Below are 13117 nucleotides of genomic sequence, written 5' to 3' on the forward strand. Positions count from 1 at the left end.
ACTTTTGCTAAGCGATGTTAAGTGAAAACGAGTAAAACGACATAATCGGTAAAAATACCTAATGTTCATAAATAAGTGTTAGAGTGGGAATTTGACATTGCCATAGAAGGGAAAAATGTTCAGTATATAATAAAACATAAGAATAAGAGATGAAGTTTAATTTCCGAGCTTTGGGGCAAAAGTGTAAATATGCAAAAGTTTAGGGGCAAAATTATAATTTTGCCAAAGTTTGAGTTAAGGATTGTTTTGATGAATGTGCATGTTAAATAAGTCAAATGTGTTATTATAGTTCAAGAAAGAAGTGAAATCGACCTTGATTGGATAAAAGAAAAGATTAAAGACTAAATTGCTAAATTTCTATATTGTTGCACCAAAGTAAGTTGTATGTAATTAATAAATTATTATAGTTATTTTTGTTATATTTCGTGACAATATATGCGAAAGGGTTGGATATGAAATAGTTATATTAAAGTTAGAAATTTGAAATTGATAGTTGATTTGTTTAAAATCGACTTGGTTTATGAATATACCAACCGCAAGTAATGGTTGAAGTGATTTAAATCAATTATTAATTTGGTTATGGAGTGGAGTGGAAAGTTGATATTATGATGTGATATGGAGAAATTGTAAATTATTGGAAAGTAAGAGTCTTTGTGGAACTGTCGAAATGGTAAAGATTTGAATAAGGTATCGATGAACACGTGTGTAGTACTGTGTGAAGGCTACTACGTGTATCGATAAATAATTGTCACATGTCTAGTACTAAGTGAAGGCTACAATGTGTACCGAGAAGCTTTGGTCACGTGTGTAGTACTGTGTGAAGGCTACTACGTGAATCGATAAATGATGGTCACATGTGTAGTACTAAGTGAAGGCTACTATGTGTATCGAAAAGTTTTGGTCACGTGTGTAGTACTATGTGAAGGCTACTACGTGAACCGTAAAAACTTGATCACGTGTGTAGTACTATGTGAAGGCTACTACGTGAACTGTAAAACTTGATCACGTGTGTAGTACTATGTGGAGGCTACTACGTGTATTGAATGATAAAAGTAACATGGGTAGTACTGTATGAAAAACCCCAAATATTTGTTGTTATACCGACATGTTCAGTGAGATATGAGTATGTGATTGGAACGTGATAAGTTGCGAAAGAGTGACTGAAGTGATGAAGTCTTGTATTGTGTTATAAAATAAATGGTTATAGTGCTATGTGAATGAGGGATGTTGGAATAGAATAGATTTGGACAGTGACAGTGATGTTAGTTTGAAAAATCACCAAAAATTATGGAAATTGATTTAGTTGTTGAATAAGACATGAAATTAAATTTTAATGAATCTACTTTCACATAAAATAGAAAGAATGGCCAAAGAAGTTATATATTTTGAGATATTGGAATTTTAGTGAGACTGGGTCAGAATGATTTTGAAATCCCCTATTCTGACTTTGGAAAATCACTAAAAATTCTACAAAAATAGTTATGGTCTGAAATTTACACGGTTGAATTTCTCAATGAGTATATTTTCAATAGAAACAAACGGGAGCATCATTTTAATTTTGTACAAATAGATAATTAACTTTTAGTGAAGAGGGGTTAGAGCTGTTGAATAGTGAAATAGGGGAATCTTTAAAGAATAAACTGTACTATTTGGCCAAACCAAAAATTCTAAAAATTTTATGGTAAGAAGATATGTGAGTCTAGTTTCAGGGAAAATTTACAGATCTTAATTTGGAGCTTTGAAGCTCCAGATAAAAATAATTTAGTGACTCTGACTCGAATAGACAGCTTTAAATATACATGTGAGTGAATAGTGAAATTGTAGTTAATGTTGTTTATGTGTGTTATACACATTAAGGATGTGGAATGGAGAGGAGGAGGAGGAAAATTTGAAGAACATATGAATGGTTTGTGTATAATTGGCCATATGCTCGTTTATAATCGACAAACGATTGAAAAGAAATGATGTTTATAATTGTGCATTATTAGTTATGGATCATGTGAGAAAATAAAGTTTCATAGTATGTATATATGGTATATTTGGTATATGATTTGGTATGAAGTAAGGCCATGAATGGTATATGGGGTAACTCATATTGGTAATACAAATTGTGAATTATATTTGATATGTTATTGTTTTGTGTGATATTCAGTAGAAAATGAAATACTAAATTCACACTTGAAGAGTAAAATGAGGAATGAGGATGATGAGTTGATTCGATGTTGTTATTTAAGCTTAAGTGATGTTTGCTTTGCACTACTAAGAATTTTATAAATGTGTTAATAAAGGGTAAAATTGATAAACGTTGAGTTAAATAGTGAATATGTATTAGTATTGAACTTAATGATATTGAATTGTACGTGAATTAAATGGAAGTTTCTAGTGATATGTTTTGAATTAAAAGAATTATTGTGGTACTGAAATGTATATTGGGTTGAGAAATTTATTTGAATTGTGAACATGAGAATTTATGAATTAAACAAAATGGAAAAGAAGCATTGAATTACATGAGTAAGTATTGGGTCTCGTAGGCCTTATTTGTTATAATTATAATATTTTGAGTTATAATGTAAAGATTTATAAAAGAATGTTAACAATTTGGAAAACCCTAATTCGAATGAAATTTTGTAACTCGATTTAATATGTTACAAGTGTATGTATTCTAGTAATGCTTCGTACCCTATTCCGGTGTCGAATACGGGTAAGGGGTGTTACAGAAACAATTTTACACAACGAGTTGTTAACATCTTATACTAACACGGTTTACTAAAATCGAACTAAACCATTTGCCCCTTTTAGGATTCATAACAGAGAATACAAGTTACGTCTAAAGCGTTCCAAATTAAAGTTCCAAAGTTTCTAGAATTCAAAACAAAAGCAATTTATGAAAAACCAAAATTAGATTGTACGACAGTCCTTATAGACATTTACAGTCCAAAACAGTTCACAAATTTAAAAAAACTAAAAAGTTATTTTATTAACCTGGCTTGAAACGTATCACTCCAAGACCTCCGGCATGCCAAGTCTAGCTACAGAAAACGAGGGTACCTGAAAAGGGAAAACTAAGGGGAGTGAGCTGCACGAGCTCAGTGTGAGTCGAAAACACAACTAAAAGATGAAAATTAGAGTGACACGACTCAAACCTCAGATCATAAATAAGTAAGCAGAATACACAACCACAGAAGTATACACATATTCATCGATATCTCAGTACTCACATAATCAGACATGTATATATATGTTCAGTCAACTAACTAAATGCTTATGGATGCAACAAGTAATAAAAACCCACCCATCCAGCCAAATGCCTCTCCGACCACCATGCACACCACATATGAGCTACTTAAGCCCATCCAACCATGCACACCACATAGGACCTCAAAAGGCCCACCCAACCCTACACACCACTTATGTGGACTGAACCACTCAAATGTTAATATGCTGCAAAGCTGACATATATGCCGTACTATGTGGTAAACCGCTATACAGACGTATTGTAGTTGAAACTGCCAAAACAGATCAGAATCCGTTCTCTTTGCAACCAAACCCAAAAAGATTGATGCAAGTGCAAAATGCACAACGTTTGTAAACAGTCATATCAAAATTGAATACGGAATCAGAAATGCACACATTCAATTGCCCAGAATCAGAATCAATTATAACGTAACATCAATTAACACTCAAACGAATTGTTTAGTTAGAGCTATGATTGCGAATAACGTACAACTCCAAGCCGAACCAGAGTCCCGACCACCCTTACTAAGACCTAGCCAAGGGTCGGAACACACAATAACACAACCAGATCGAAAACATACACAGTAAGAAAATTGGCAAAATAAGGCCACACAGCCATGTGTCTTGGCCGTCTAGAAGTGCCTAGGCCGTGTGAGGCTCAACACGCCCATGTGGAGGGGCACACGCCCGTGTGAAGATGACACATGCCCATGTGCCCAGGAACATGGCCATGTGGACAGCTTGTGTAACTCTCTGTCTATTTGTGCTAAGAAAAGGTGCAGGGCAGACAAGGCAGTGTAAAAGTCTCACACGCCCGTGTGCCCACGGGACACGGCTGTGTGTCCAAAACACTCGTTCATGTGAAATTCAACTAAAAATCCCCAAATCAGCTACACGACCATGTGGCTAGGCCGTGTGGCACCAAAATTGCCCCAAAAACCCTAATCCCTAATTTTACATGGTCGTGTGAATCACCCGTGCGCGGCACACACCCATGTGGTCACAAAACCACCCTAAAACGACCATAGAATTATGAATTAACAGCCATAAAGAAATCTGTAATTACTACGGGTTCGGAAACACACCTTAAAATGGATTCTCAAGCACAAGAACTCGATCGATTCGCCACCTCCACACAATTCTTAAAACTCGTTTACACAAACATACCAACATTATCATCATACCAAACTAACACAAATGAATAACCCAAAATTGCCCTACAAAAATCAAAGAACACTACTTACCTCTGCTTGATTCCTTGAACTACCCGAACACCAAACAACATAGTCCAATGGAACCCAATGATTTCAAACAAATAATAAAAAGGAGAATTCAATGGCAGAGAAAACATCAAATTTTTGAAATCCCAAAGAAGAGTAAAGAAGAGAAAAAAATTTGACATGAGAAAGTGGGAGAGAAAATCAAAGAACATGAAACATACTTGGGAAGTTTCAGAAATCTCTCCTATCTTTCCAAAAATAAAAATAAAATAAGTATTTTAAACTTTTAAAATAACAAAACAAAACAAAATTTATTTCCCTAAATGACACACATGAGGACTCGAACCCAAATCCCAAAAGTTTTACAGACAACCAACCAGCAGACCAGCAGGCCATTCTAACACTAAAACGCGGAAACTAACCCAATTACCAGCAGATACATATTTGTAACCATCACACACGCAATTACTATGCCATAATCAGGAAGTCAAAATATTCTCAACCATTACCAAACCAACGATAACACACCACCATGCCTATGTTAATTTTATCAAGGACACTCCCTAATCCGATGCTCCGTGGATCCGCATTTGAGGCATGCTCTCGCATTTTTTCCAACAATTTCCCGAATGGTGCTTCTTACAATGCCCACAAGTCGGAACATTCGCGCCACCACATGAACCTTTCACATTACGCTGTTGACACTCAATTGCATTCTCCCACACTTCGCAGACCGAGGTTCCAACCTTGAAGGACTGCAATCTCTTTTCTTCCCACAATCAATGCACCTACCTTGAACCATCTCTCTATTCATTTCTATGCTAGCCTCGAACACATTCTCTAGAACCTCTCTCACTACCCTAGTCAACGCCTTAGTACCAACCTCCGAGTTATCGCTACCCAAATTTGGCAAAATCGCATTGACCACCGATTCCTGAACGGGCACACGCCCTAGAGAAATAAGTCACTCCTTGAAAGTCTCACCAGATTGATCCTCACGATCAAGCTTAATGCCATAATCCATAACGATCTTCGAACTAATCACTTAAAAGGTCTACAATACCCAAAACTGAATACAAACGTAAGTATTAAAATATTACGATTCTAAAGTTACAGAACAGATCTTACAATTGCCTAAATTTTGTATGGACCGACATCGGAATCTCGAACATCTAATTTTCACAAAAAAATTTTCCAAAATACCAATCATTTCAAAACACTGTGGTACGATTTATAAATATATTTTTCTAAAACAATCCCGCGTGCACACGGTTACGTAACATACAGGCTGAGTTTTTGCAAACCTGGCTTTGATACCACTAAATGTAATGCCTCAAAACCCGGCCTAGAAGGTTAGACTGAATCCCGGAGGTTACATTGATCACTGAGGTGATCTGAAACGATTTTACAAAATGAGTTGTTAACATCTTATACGAACACAATTTACTAAAATCGAACTAAACCGTTTAGCCCTTTTAGGATTCATAGTCAAGTTACGTTGAAAGCGTTCAGAATTAAAGTTCCGCAGTTTCTAGAATTCAAAATAAAAACTATTTAAAAAATCTAAAATTAGATTGTACGACAGTCCTTATAGATGTTTACAGTCCAAAACAGTTCACAAATTTAAAAAAATTGAAAAGTCATTTTATTAACTCGGCTTAAAACGTATCACTCCATGACCTTCGGCATGCCAAATCCAGCTACAAAAAATGAGGGTAATCGAAAAGCGGAAAACTAAGGGGGCGAGCTACACGAGCTCAGTGTGAATCAGAAACACAACCAAAAGACGAATATCAAAGTGGCACGACTCAAACCTCAGATCATAAATAAGTAAGAAAAATACACAACCACAGAAGCAAACACATATTCATCGATATCTCAGTACTCGCATAATTAGACATGGATATATATATGTTCAATCAACTAACAAAATGCGTATGGATACAACAAGTAATAAAAGTTGACCCATCCAGCCAAACGCCTCTCCGACCACCACGCACACCATATACGAGCTATTTAAGCCCATCCAACAATGCACACCACATAAGACCTCAAAAGGCCCATCCAACCCTACCCACCTTGTATGTGGACTAAGCCACTCAAATGTTAATATACACCAGAGCTGACACATATGCCGTACTGTGCGATAAATCGCTGTACAGATGTATTACAGTTGAAACTGCCAAAACAGATCAGGCTCCCTTCTCTTTGCAACCAAACCCAAAAATATTGATGCAAATGTAAAAGGCACACCATTTCTAAATAGCCATACAAAAACAGAATAGGGAATAAAAAATGTACACATTTAATTGCCTAGAATCAGAATCAATTATAACGTAACATCAATTAACACTCAAATGAATCGTTTAGTTAGAGCTATGATTGCGATTGACGCACAAGTCCAGGCCGAAACAGAGGCCCGACCACCCTTACTAAGACCTAACCAAGGGCCAGAACACACAGTAACACAATTAGATCGAAAATAGACACAGTACGAAAATTGGCTAAACAGGGCCACACGGCCGTGTGTCCCGATCATGTGGAAATACCTAGGTCGTGTGGGGTCAACACGCCTATATGGAGGGGCACAGGACCGTGTGAACATGACACACACTCGTGTGTCCAGGGAACATGGCCGTGTGGACAGCCCGTGTAACTATCTGTCCTTTTCTGCTAAGATAAGGTGCAAGGTAGACACGGTCGTGTGAAAGTCTCACACGACCGTGTGTCCAAAATACACGCCCATGTGAAATTTAACTAAAAGTCCCCAAATCAGCCACACAGTCGTGTGGCACCAAAATTACCCCCAAAATCGTAATCTCTAATTCCACACGGCCGTGTAAACCGCCCATGTGTGGCATACGCCCGTGTGGCCACCCTTGTGGTCATGAAACCACCCTAAAATGATCAAAAAATCATGAATTAGCAGCCACAAAGAAATTTCTAATTACTACGGGTTCGAAAGCACACATTAAAACGAATTCTCAATCACCAGAACCTGACTGATTCGCCTCTTCAACACAATTCTGAAAACTCATTTACACAAACATACCAACATTATCATCATACCAAACTAACACAAATGAACAACCCAAAATTGCCCTACAAAAATCAAAGAATACTAGTTACCTCTGCTTAATTCCTTGAACTACCCGAACACCAAACAACGAAGTCTAATGGAACCCAACGATTTCAAACAAAATTTACTGAGGAGAATTCAATGGCAGAGAAAACATCAAATTTTTGAAATCCCAAAGAAGAGTAAAGAAGAGAAAAAAATTGACATGAGAAAGTAGGAGAGAAAATCAAAAAACATGAAACATACTTGGGAAGTTTCAAAAATCTCTCATATTTTTCCAAAAAGTAAAAATAAAATAAATAAAACAAGTTTTTTAAACTTAAAAAAAAACTAAACTGAAATTATTTCCCCAAATCACACATATGAGGACTCGAACCCAGGTCCCAAAAGTACACTAACACACCACCAAACCAACAAGTCCATTCTAAAATTAAAACACGGAAACAAACCCAATTGTTCGACCTACTCACTGACCCTTACTACAATCCTTAAATCTTCTAACCCTAAAATTCGGGGTGTTACATGTTTACCTTAAATATGCTGAATTTAGAATGAGTTACCTTGATTGTACCGTACGGGAAGACGTTCAATACCGTAAATGGGTTTTTTCTGTTTGCATCAAGCTCTGAAGGTGCAATATGTGGATTCGTTTTGTCTAGTAGTACTTTGTCCCCAACCTTAAATTGGTTCGTCTATTCATGTGCTCATCATGGCGTCGCTTTGGCTCTTCATCATGCTTTTTCGGTGTCTCCTTGACATTTGCTCGCCACTTATCTAGTTCATCGATTTGTAACATTCGTTCATCATAAATCATTTTGTTTCTGTAGCATTGACTGAAACATGGCTCCATCATGTTCTCTTGTGGGATTTCTTACAAAGAAGGTTGAGTCACATGGTTACTCACGTTAACAGAACATTTAAAATCATCTCGATTACTAGAGTCTCTCACAGAATCACGTGCTTAGAGAGTAATCATTTCATCACCTACACGAAGTACTAATTCACTTGTACCAACATCAATATAGTTCTAGCAGTTGCTAAAAAGGGTCGTCCTAAAATCAAGGGTACCTTACTACCCTCATCCATGTCTAACACAACAAAGTCAACGGGAAATATGAATTTATCAATTTTTACAAGCACATCCTCAATAACACCCCTAGGATATCTACTGGTTCTATCTGCTAATTGAATACTCATTCTAGTTTGTTCGGGTTTCCTAAGACCTAATTGTTTAAACATTTTATAAGGCATGACATTGATACTAGCCCTTAAATCAGCCAAAGCATTATCAATGTTTAAACTACCAATTAAATAAGGAATAGTAAAACTCCCTGGATCTTTCGATTTGTTAGGCAGTTTATTTTGTAAGATGACCGAGCAAACTATATTGAGTTCTACAGTCGATGAATCATCTAACTTTTGTTTGTTTGCCAACAATTCCTTTAAAAACTTGACATAATTGGGCATCTATGAAAGAGCTTAAACAAATGGTAAGTTAATATGTAATTTTTTCAAGAGCTTAAGAAATTTACCAAATTGTTCATTCATGTGGTCTCTCTTCGTCGCATTAGGATATGGAACTCGAGGTTTATATTCCTTGGAAACTGGGTTGTTTTCTTTTTAGCTTACCTTAACCTTATCGTTATTCACCATGATTTCTTGCCTCATTTTGGTTTAGTTTCAACAAACCCTTCTTCATCTCGCACAGTAATTGCATGAAGTTGTTGCTTTGGGTTAATTTCAGTATTGCTAGGCAAACTACCTTGTGGTCTTTCTGAGATTGACTTAGCAAGCTGACCTATTTGGTTCTCGAGCCTTTGAATCGATGGTTGCTGATTTTTTAATGTTGCCTCAGTGTTTTGAAAACGCATTTCTAACACCGAGATAAACTTCGTCAACATCTCCTCAAGGTTCAGCTTTTTCTCTTGCTGATAAGGTTATTGTTGGAAGCCTGGAAGGGGTTGTGCTCTTTGATTCTTTAACCACCCCAAGAGAAATTGAGATGGTTCCTCCAACCTGCATTATAGTTGTTACTATAAGGGTTATTTTGAGGCCTAGAATTATTACCCATATAATTGATTTTTTTGTTCTTTGTGCTAGGATCGAAGGGTAAACATTCTGGATTATTCATTCCTCCTCTATTTGTATCACACTGCATCACCGGATGTACTTGCGTAAAAACATATAAACCATTAATTTTCTTATTTAAAAGTTCTACCTAATTTGATAACATGGTGACTGCATCTAAGTTGAAAACACTGGATGCTTTTATCAACTTTGTCCTCATGACTTGCACGGATAATTATTCAGTGCCATCTCCTCAATAAATTCATAAGCCACTTCAGGAGTTTTATTGTTCAGAGTTCCATTGGCTGTTGTGTCGATTAATTGCCACGTTGAAGGGTTCAAACCATTGCAAAAGGTTTGAACCTATAGCCGTAGAGGTAACCCATGTTGAGGGCACCTTCTCAATAAATCCTTGTATCTCTCCCATGCATCATATAAAGTCTCTAAATTGATCTGTAGAACGAAGGAGATATAATTCCTCAACTTGGCTATCTTAGCCGGTGGGAAATACTTCAGTAGAAATTTCTCAATCATTTGAGCCTATATGGTGATGGAACCTCGTGATAAAGAGTTTAACCATTGTTTAGCTTTGTTCCTCAATGAGAAAGGAAATAATCGTAAGTGAATGGCATCGTCAGTGACACCATTAATTTTGAAAGTATCGTAGATTTCCAGGAAATTGGTCAAATGAGTATTTGGATCTTTGTCTTGCAAACCATCAAACTGAATAAACTGTTGTATCATTTGAATTGTATTCGGCTTTAGTTCGAAATTATTTATAGCAATGGTGGGTTTTACAATACTCGATTCAGCCCCAGTTAGAGTGGCCTTGGCATAATCGTACATAGTACGAGGAACAAGAGCTGGATTTGCAACAACTGTAGGAGGTAGATGATTATTCTGGTTATCACCCATCTCCTCATTAATAATAATGTCCTCTTGTTTGTCTACTAAATTCTCTCGACTTTTCCTTGCTTCTCTACGGTTTCTACGAGCTGTACTTTCAATTTCACTATCAAATAACAATGGCCCCAACGGGTTTCTTCTAATCATAAACTAAAGGAACCTGCCAAAAAGAAATAAAAGAAAAAAATTAGAATATAAAAATTAAGCTAAAAAAACAAAAATATAAAAACTGGTGCCAAAAACTTGATGGTCACTAAACTAACTATAAATACGACAAAGGCAAGCGCACCTATCGAGCAATAGTATAGCTATGGTGAGTAGAGAATACCGTATCCACAAGGACTAAAAATATTAGTAATTATTGTTTTTCTACTAATTAACCAACAATTTGGAGTGATGTGTTTTAATCTAAATTTACTAAACTAATTTAACTACGAATGTAACAAAGAATGAATCAAAGAAGTAATCAAATATTAACAAATGAGATAGACAATACCTAAGAAAGAATCCACCTAGACATAACCTATTATTATGAATCTAAATTAAACGATTTATTCACTTGTGCCTTGATCCGTAGAAATCCCTAAATCATGTTAATATCTCTTTCGAGAGTAAGAACTACTGACTCTAGATTGACTAATTAAAATCTCTTTCTAATTAAAACCCCTATCATCGTATTAACTCGATCTATGGATTCCCCTATTACATTTGACTCTAATTTAGTAGATTTATGTCGTCGTATTTCTAGGCTTGCATGCAACTCCACTCAGTTATGCTAGATCTACTCTTAAACAGGGACTTTTGCTAAGCACATTAAACATGAATTAATATCTCGAAAATATTAAAACAAGAAATAAACATACATAATTGAGAACAAGAACCAAGTATTTATCGCGTAAAAACAGAAATTTAATAAAAGGTTTCATCATAGGTTTCATCCTCTCTAGGTATCTAGGGAATTAGTTAATAATCCTGAATAGAAACATCTCAAAGTCAGAATAACCACAAGACATAAAGAAACTCAATAAAACTTTGAAAGAAATTAAAAGGAGATCTTTGATCTTGATGGGGATCCGCTTTCGAGTTGATTTTGATGGTGCTCTTCGAGTGTTTTCTTCGATCTTCTCTAATTCCTCTCTTATGTCTTCTTCTAATTGGTATTTATAGACTTTAAAATGCTCAGAAAGCCTAAAAATTATGTTTTTTCGTGTATTTTGGAAGCAGGGTGCAAAATCAACACAGGCTGGCACATAGGCGTGTGTCTAGCCCATGTGGCACACACAGGCGTGTGTCTAGCCAGTGTGGAAATGCCCAGGCCATGTGGCTCTTGAAAATAACTTTATTTTTCTGATTTTGGCTCATTTTTTGCTCCTTTCCCTCTCAAATGCTCTCCTACGTATAGAAACAAGAATTTAAAGGATTAGGAGAATCAAATTCACTAATTTGCATAATTAATCATCCAAAAATGCATTAAGAATGGAATTAAAATATGTTACTTTTATAGCTTATCACAACATAATACCCCTAGTGTGACAACATCCTCAACTGACGACTCCAGGTTGGTTTCTTATGCACACTAAGGTGATGCAGGCTTAGTGTCGTGACATCTTAGCATCAGTGTCGTGATACCCACGTTAGATGCAATTTTCCTTAAGGTTTGTGATCTGTCATAATTCGATGTAACAAATGAAACTAGTTTTCTCATTAAGGAGCTTGAATACTAGCATTTTCACTATGTTTTAGTTAAGTTTTCTTGGTTTTACTTATATTCAATAAAATGTGCAAATTGATTCTTTTATTGACCTTTGGGGCCAAATGAGGCCTAATGAAGAGCTAACGCAATTTTTGAGTCTATAAGAGACCTATAGAAGGCGTACTAAACCGATATTGGTCGCTATCTCGTAACATAGAATGTTCGATGTTGCAACATAGGGACTAGAATGGAGAAAGCTCAAGATTACCTTCGATGTCACAACACGGCCTAAAGGTTTCGTGACACATCCCTGAAGATATCCCAAGAGGAGTATACTGACTTCTATGTCACGACACAAGTCCTCGTGTGTCGCGACATTGACTCTAGACGAGATAAAAACATGATCTAAAAGGTGTTTTGGTCCGCACAATCAAACTTAAAGCTCGAGGACTTCAGCTAACCTAGGGTTAAGGACGATGACCACCTAAAATCTATAAATAGGCTCCTTTGGAACATGTTATGGACGTCATTCACTTAGCCTAGATTTTCTTTAGTAAAATTAGTTTAGTTTTCTTTCGTTTTTAGGTTTTAGAATTTATTTCAGTGTTTTTTGTTGATCTCAAGAGATTTGAATTGTGGAAAGCATTCAAACTTTGTGGATTCATGATTAATATCAATAAAATCATGCTCTTTCATATACTCTATACTGTTGATTTAATTAGCATGCTTTCTCTTTATATTGATTCTATTGTCTAAGAAAAGCATGAGGAACTAATCCTTCTATGGAGGATTAGCGAGTGGAGGATGATTTTATTAACTGTTTTGTAGGGTCACTCAACGGATCAGTTATTTCGGAAAGGAAGAACGTGAAACAAACCCTAGGCTTGACAACCCCGGGAAGTCATCAAGGTGGGAATT

The 13117-nt window shown here is 36.2% G+C and overlaps 1 non-coding gene across 1 annotated transcript; it reads left to right on the forward strand.

The window, feature by feature from the left end:
• Positions 1-9979: 9979 nt before the first annotated feature.
• On the forward strand, positions 9980-10086 carry LOC128032079 (small nucleolar RNA R71). Its single transcript, XR_008188209.1, has one exon. It is a non-coding gene; the product is annotated as a small nucleolar RNA R71 (small nucleolar RNA).
• Positions 10087-13117: the final 3031 nt, after the last annotated feature.

The sequence above is a fragment of the Gossypium raimondii genome, chromosome 8 (genome assembly GCF_025698545.1).
Source record: "Gossypium raimondii isolate GPD5lz chromosome 8, ASM2569854v1, whole genome shotgun sequence".
Lineage (NCBI taxonomy): Eukaryota > Viridiplantae > Streptophyta > Magnoliopsida > Malvales > Malvaceae > Gossypium > Gossypium raimondii.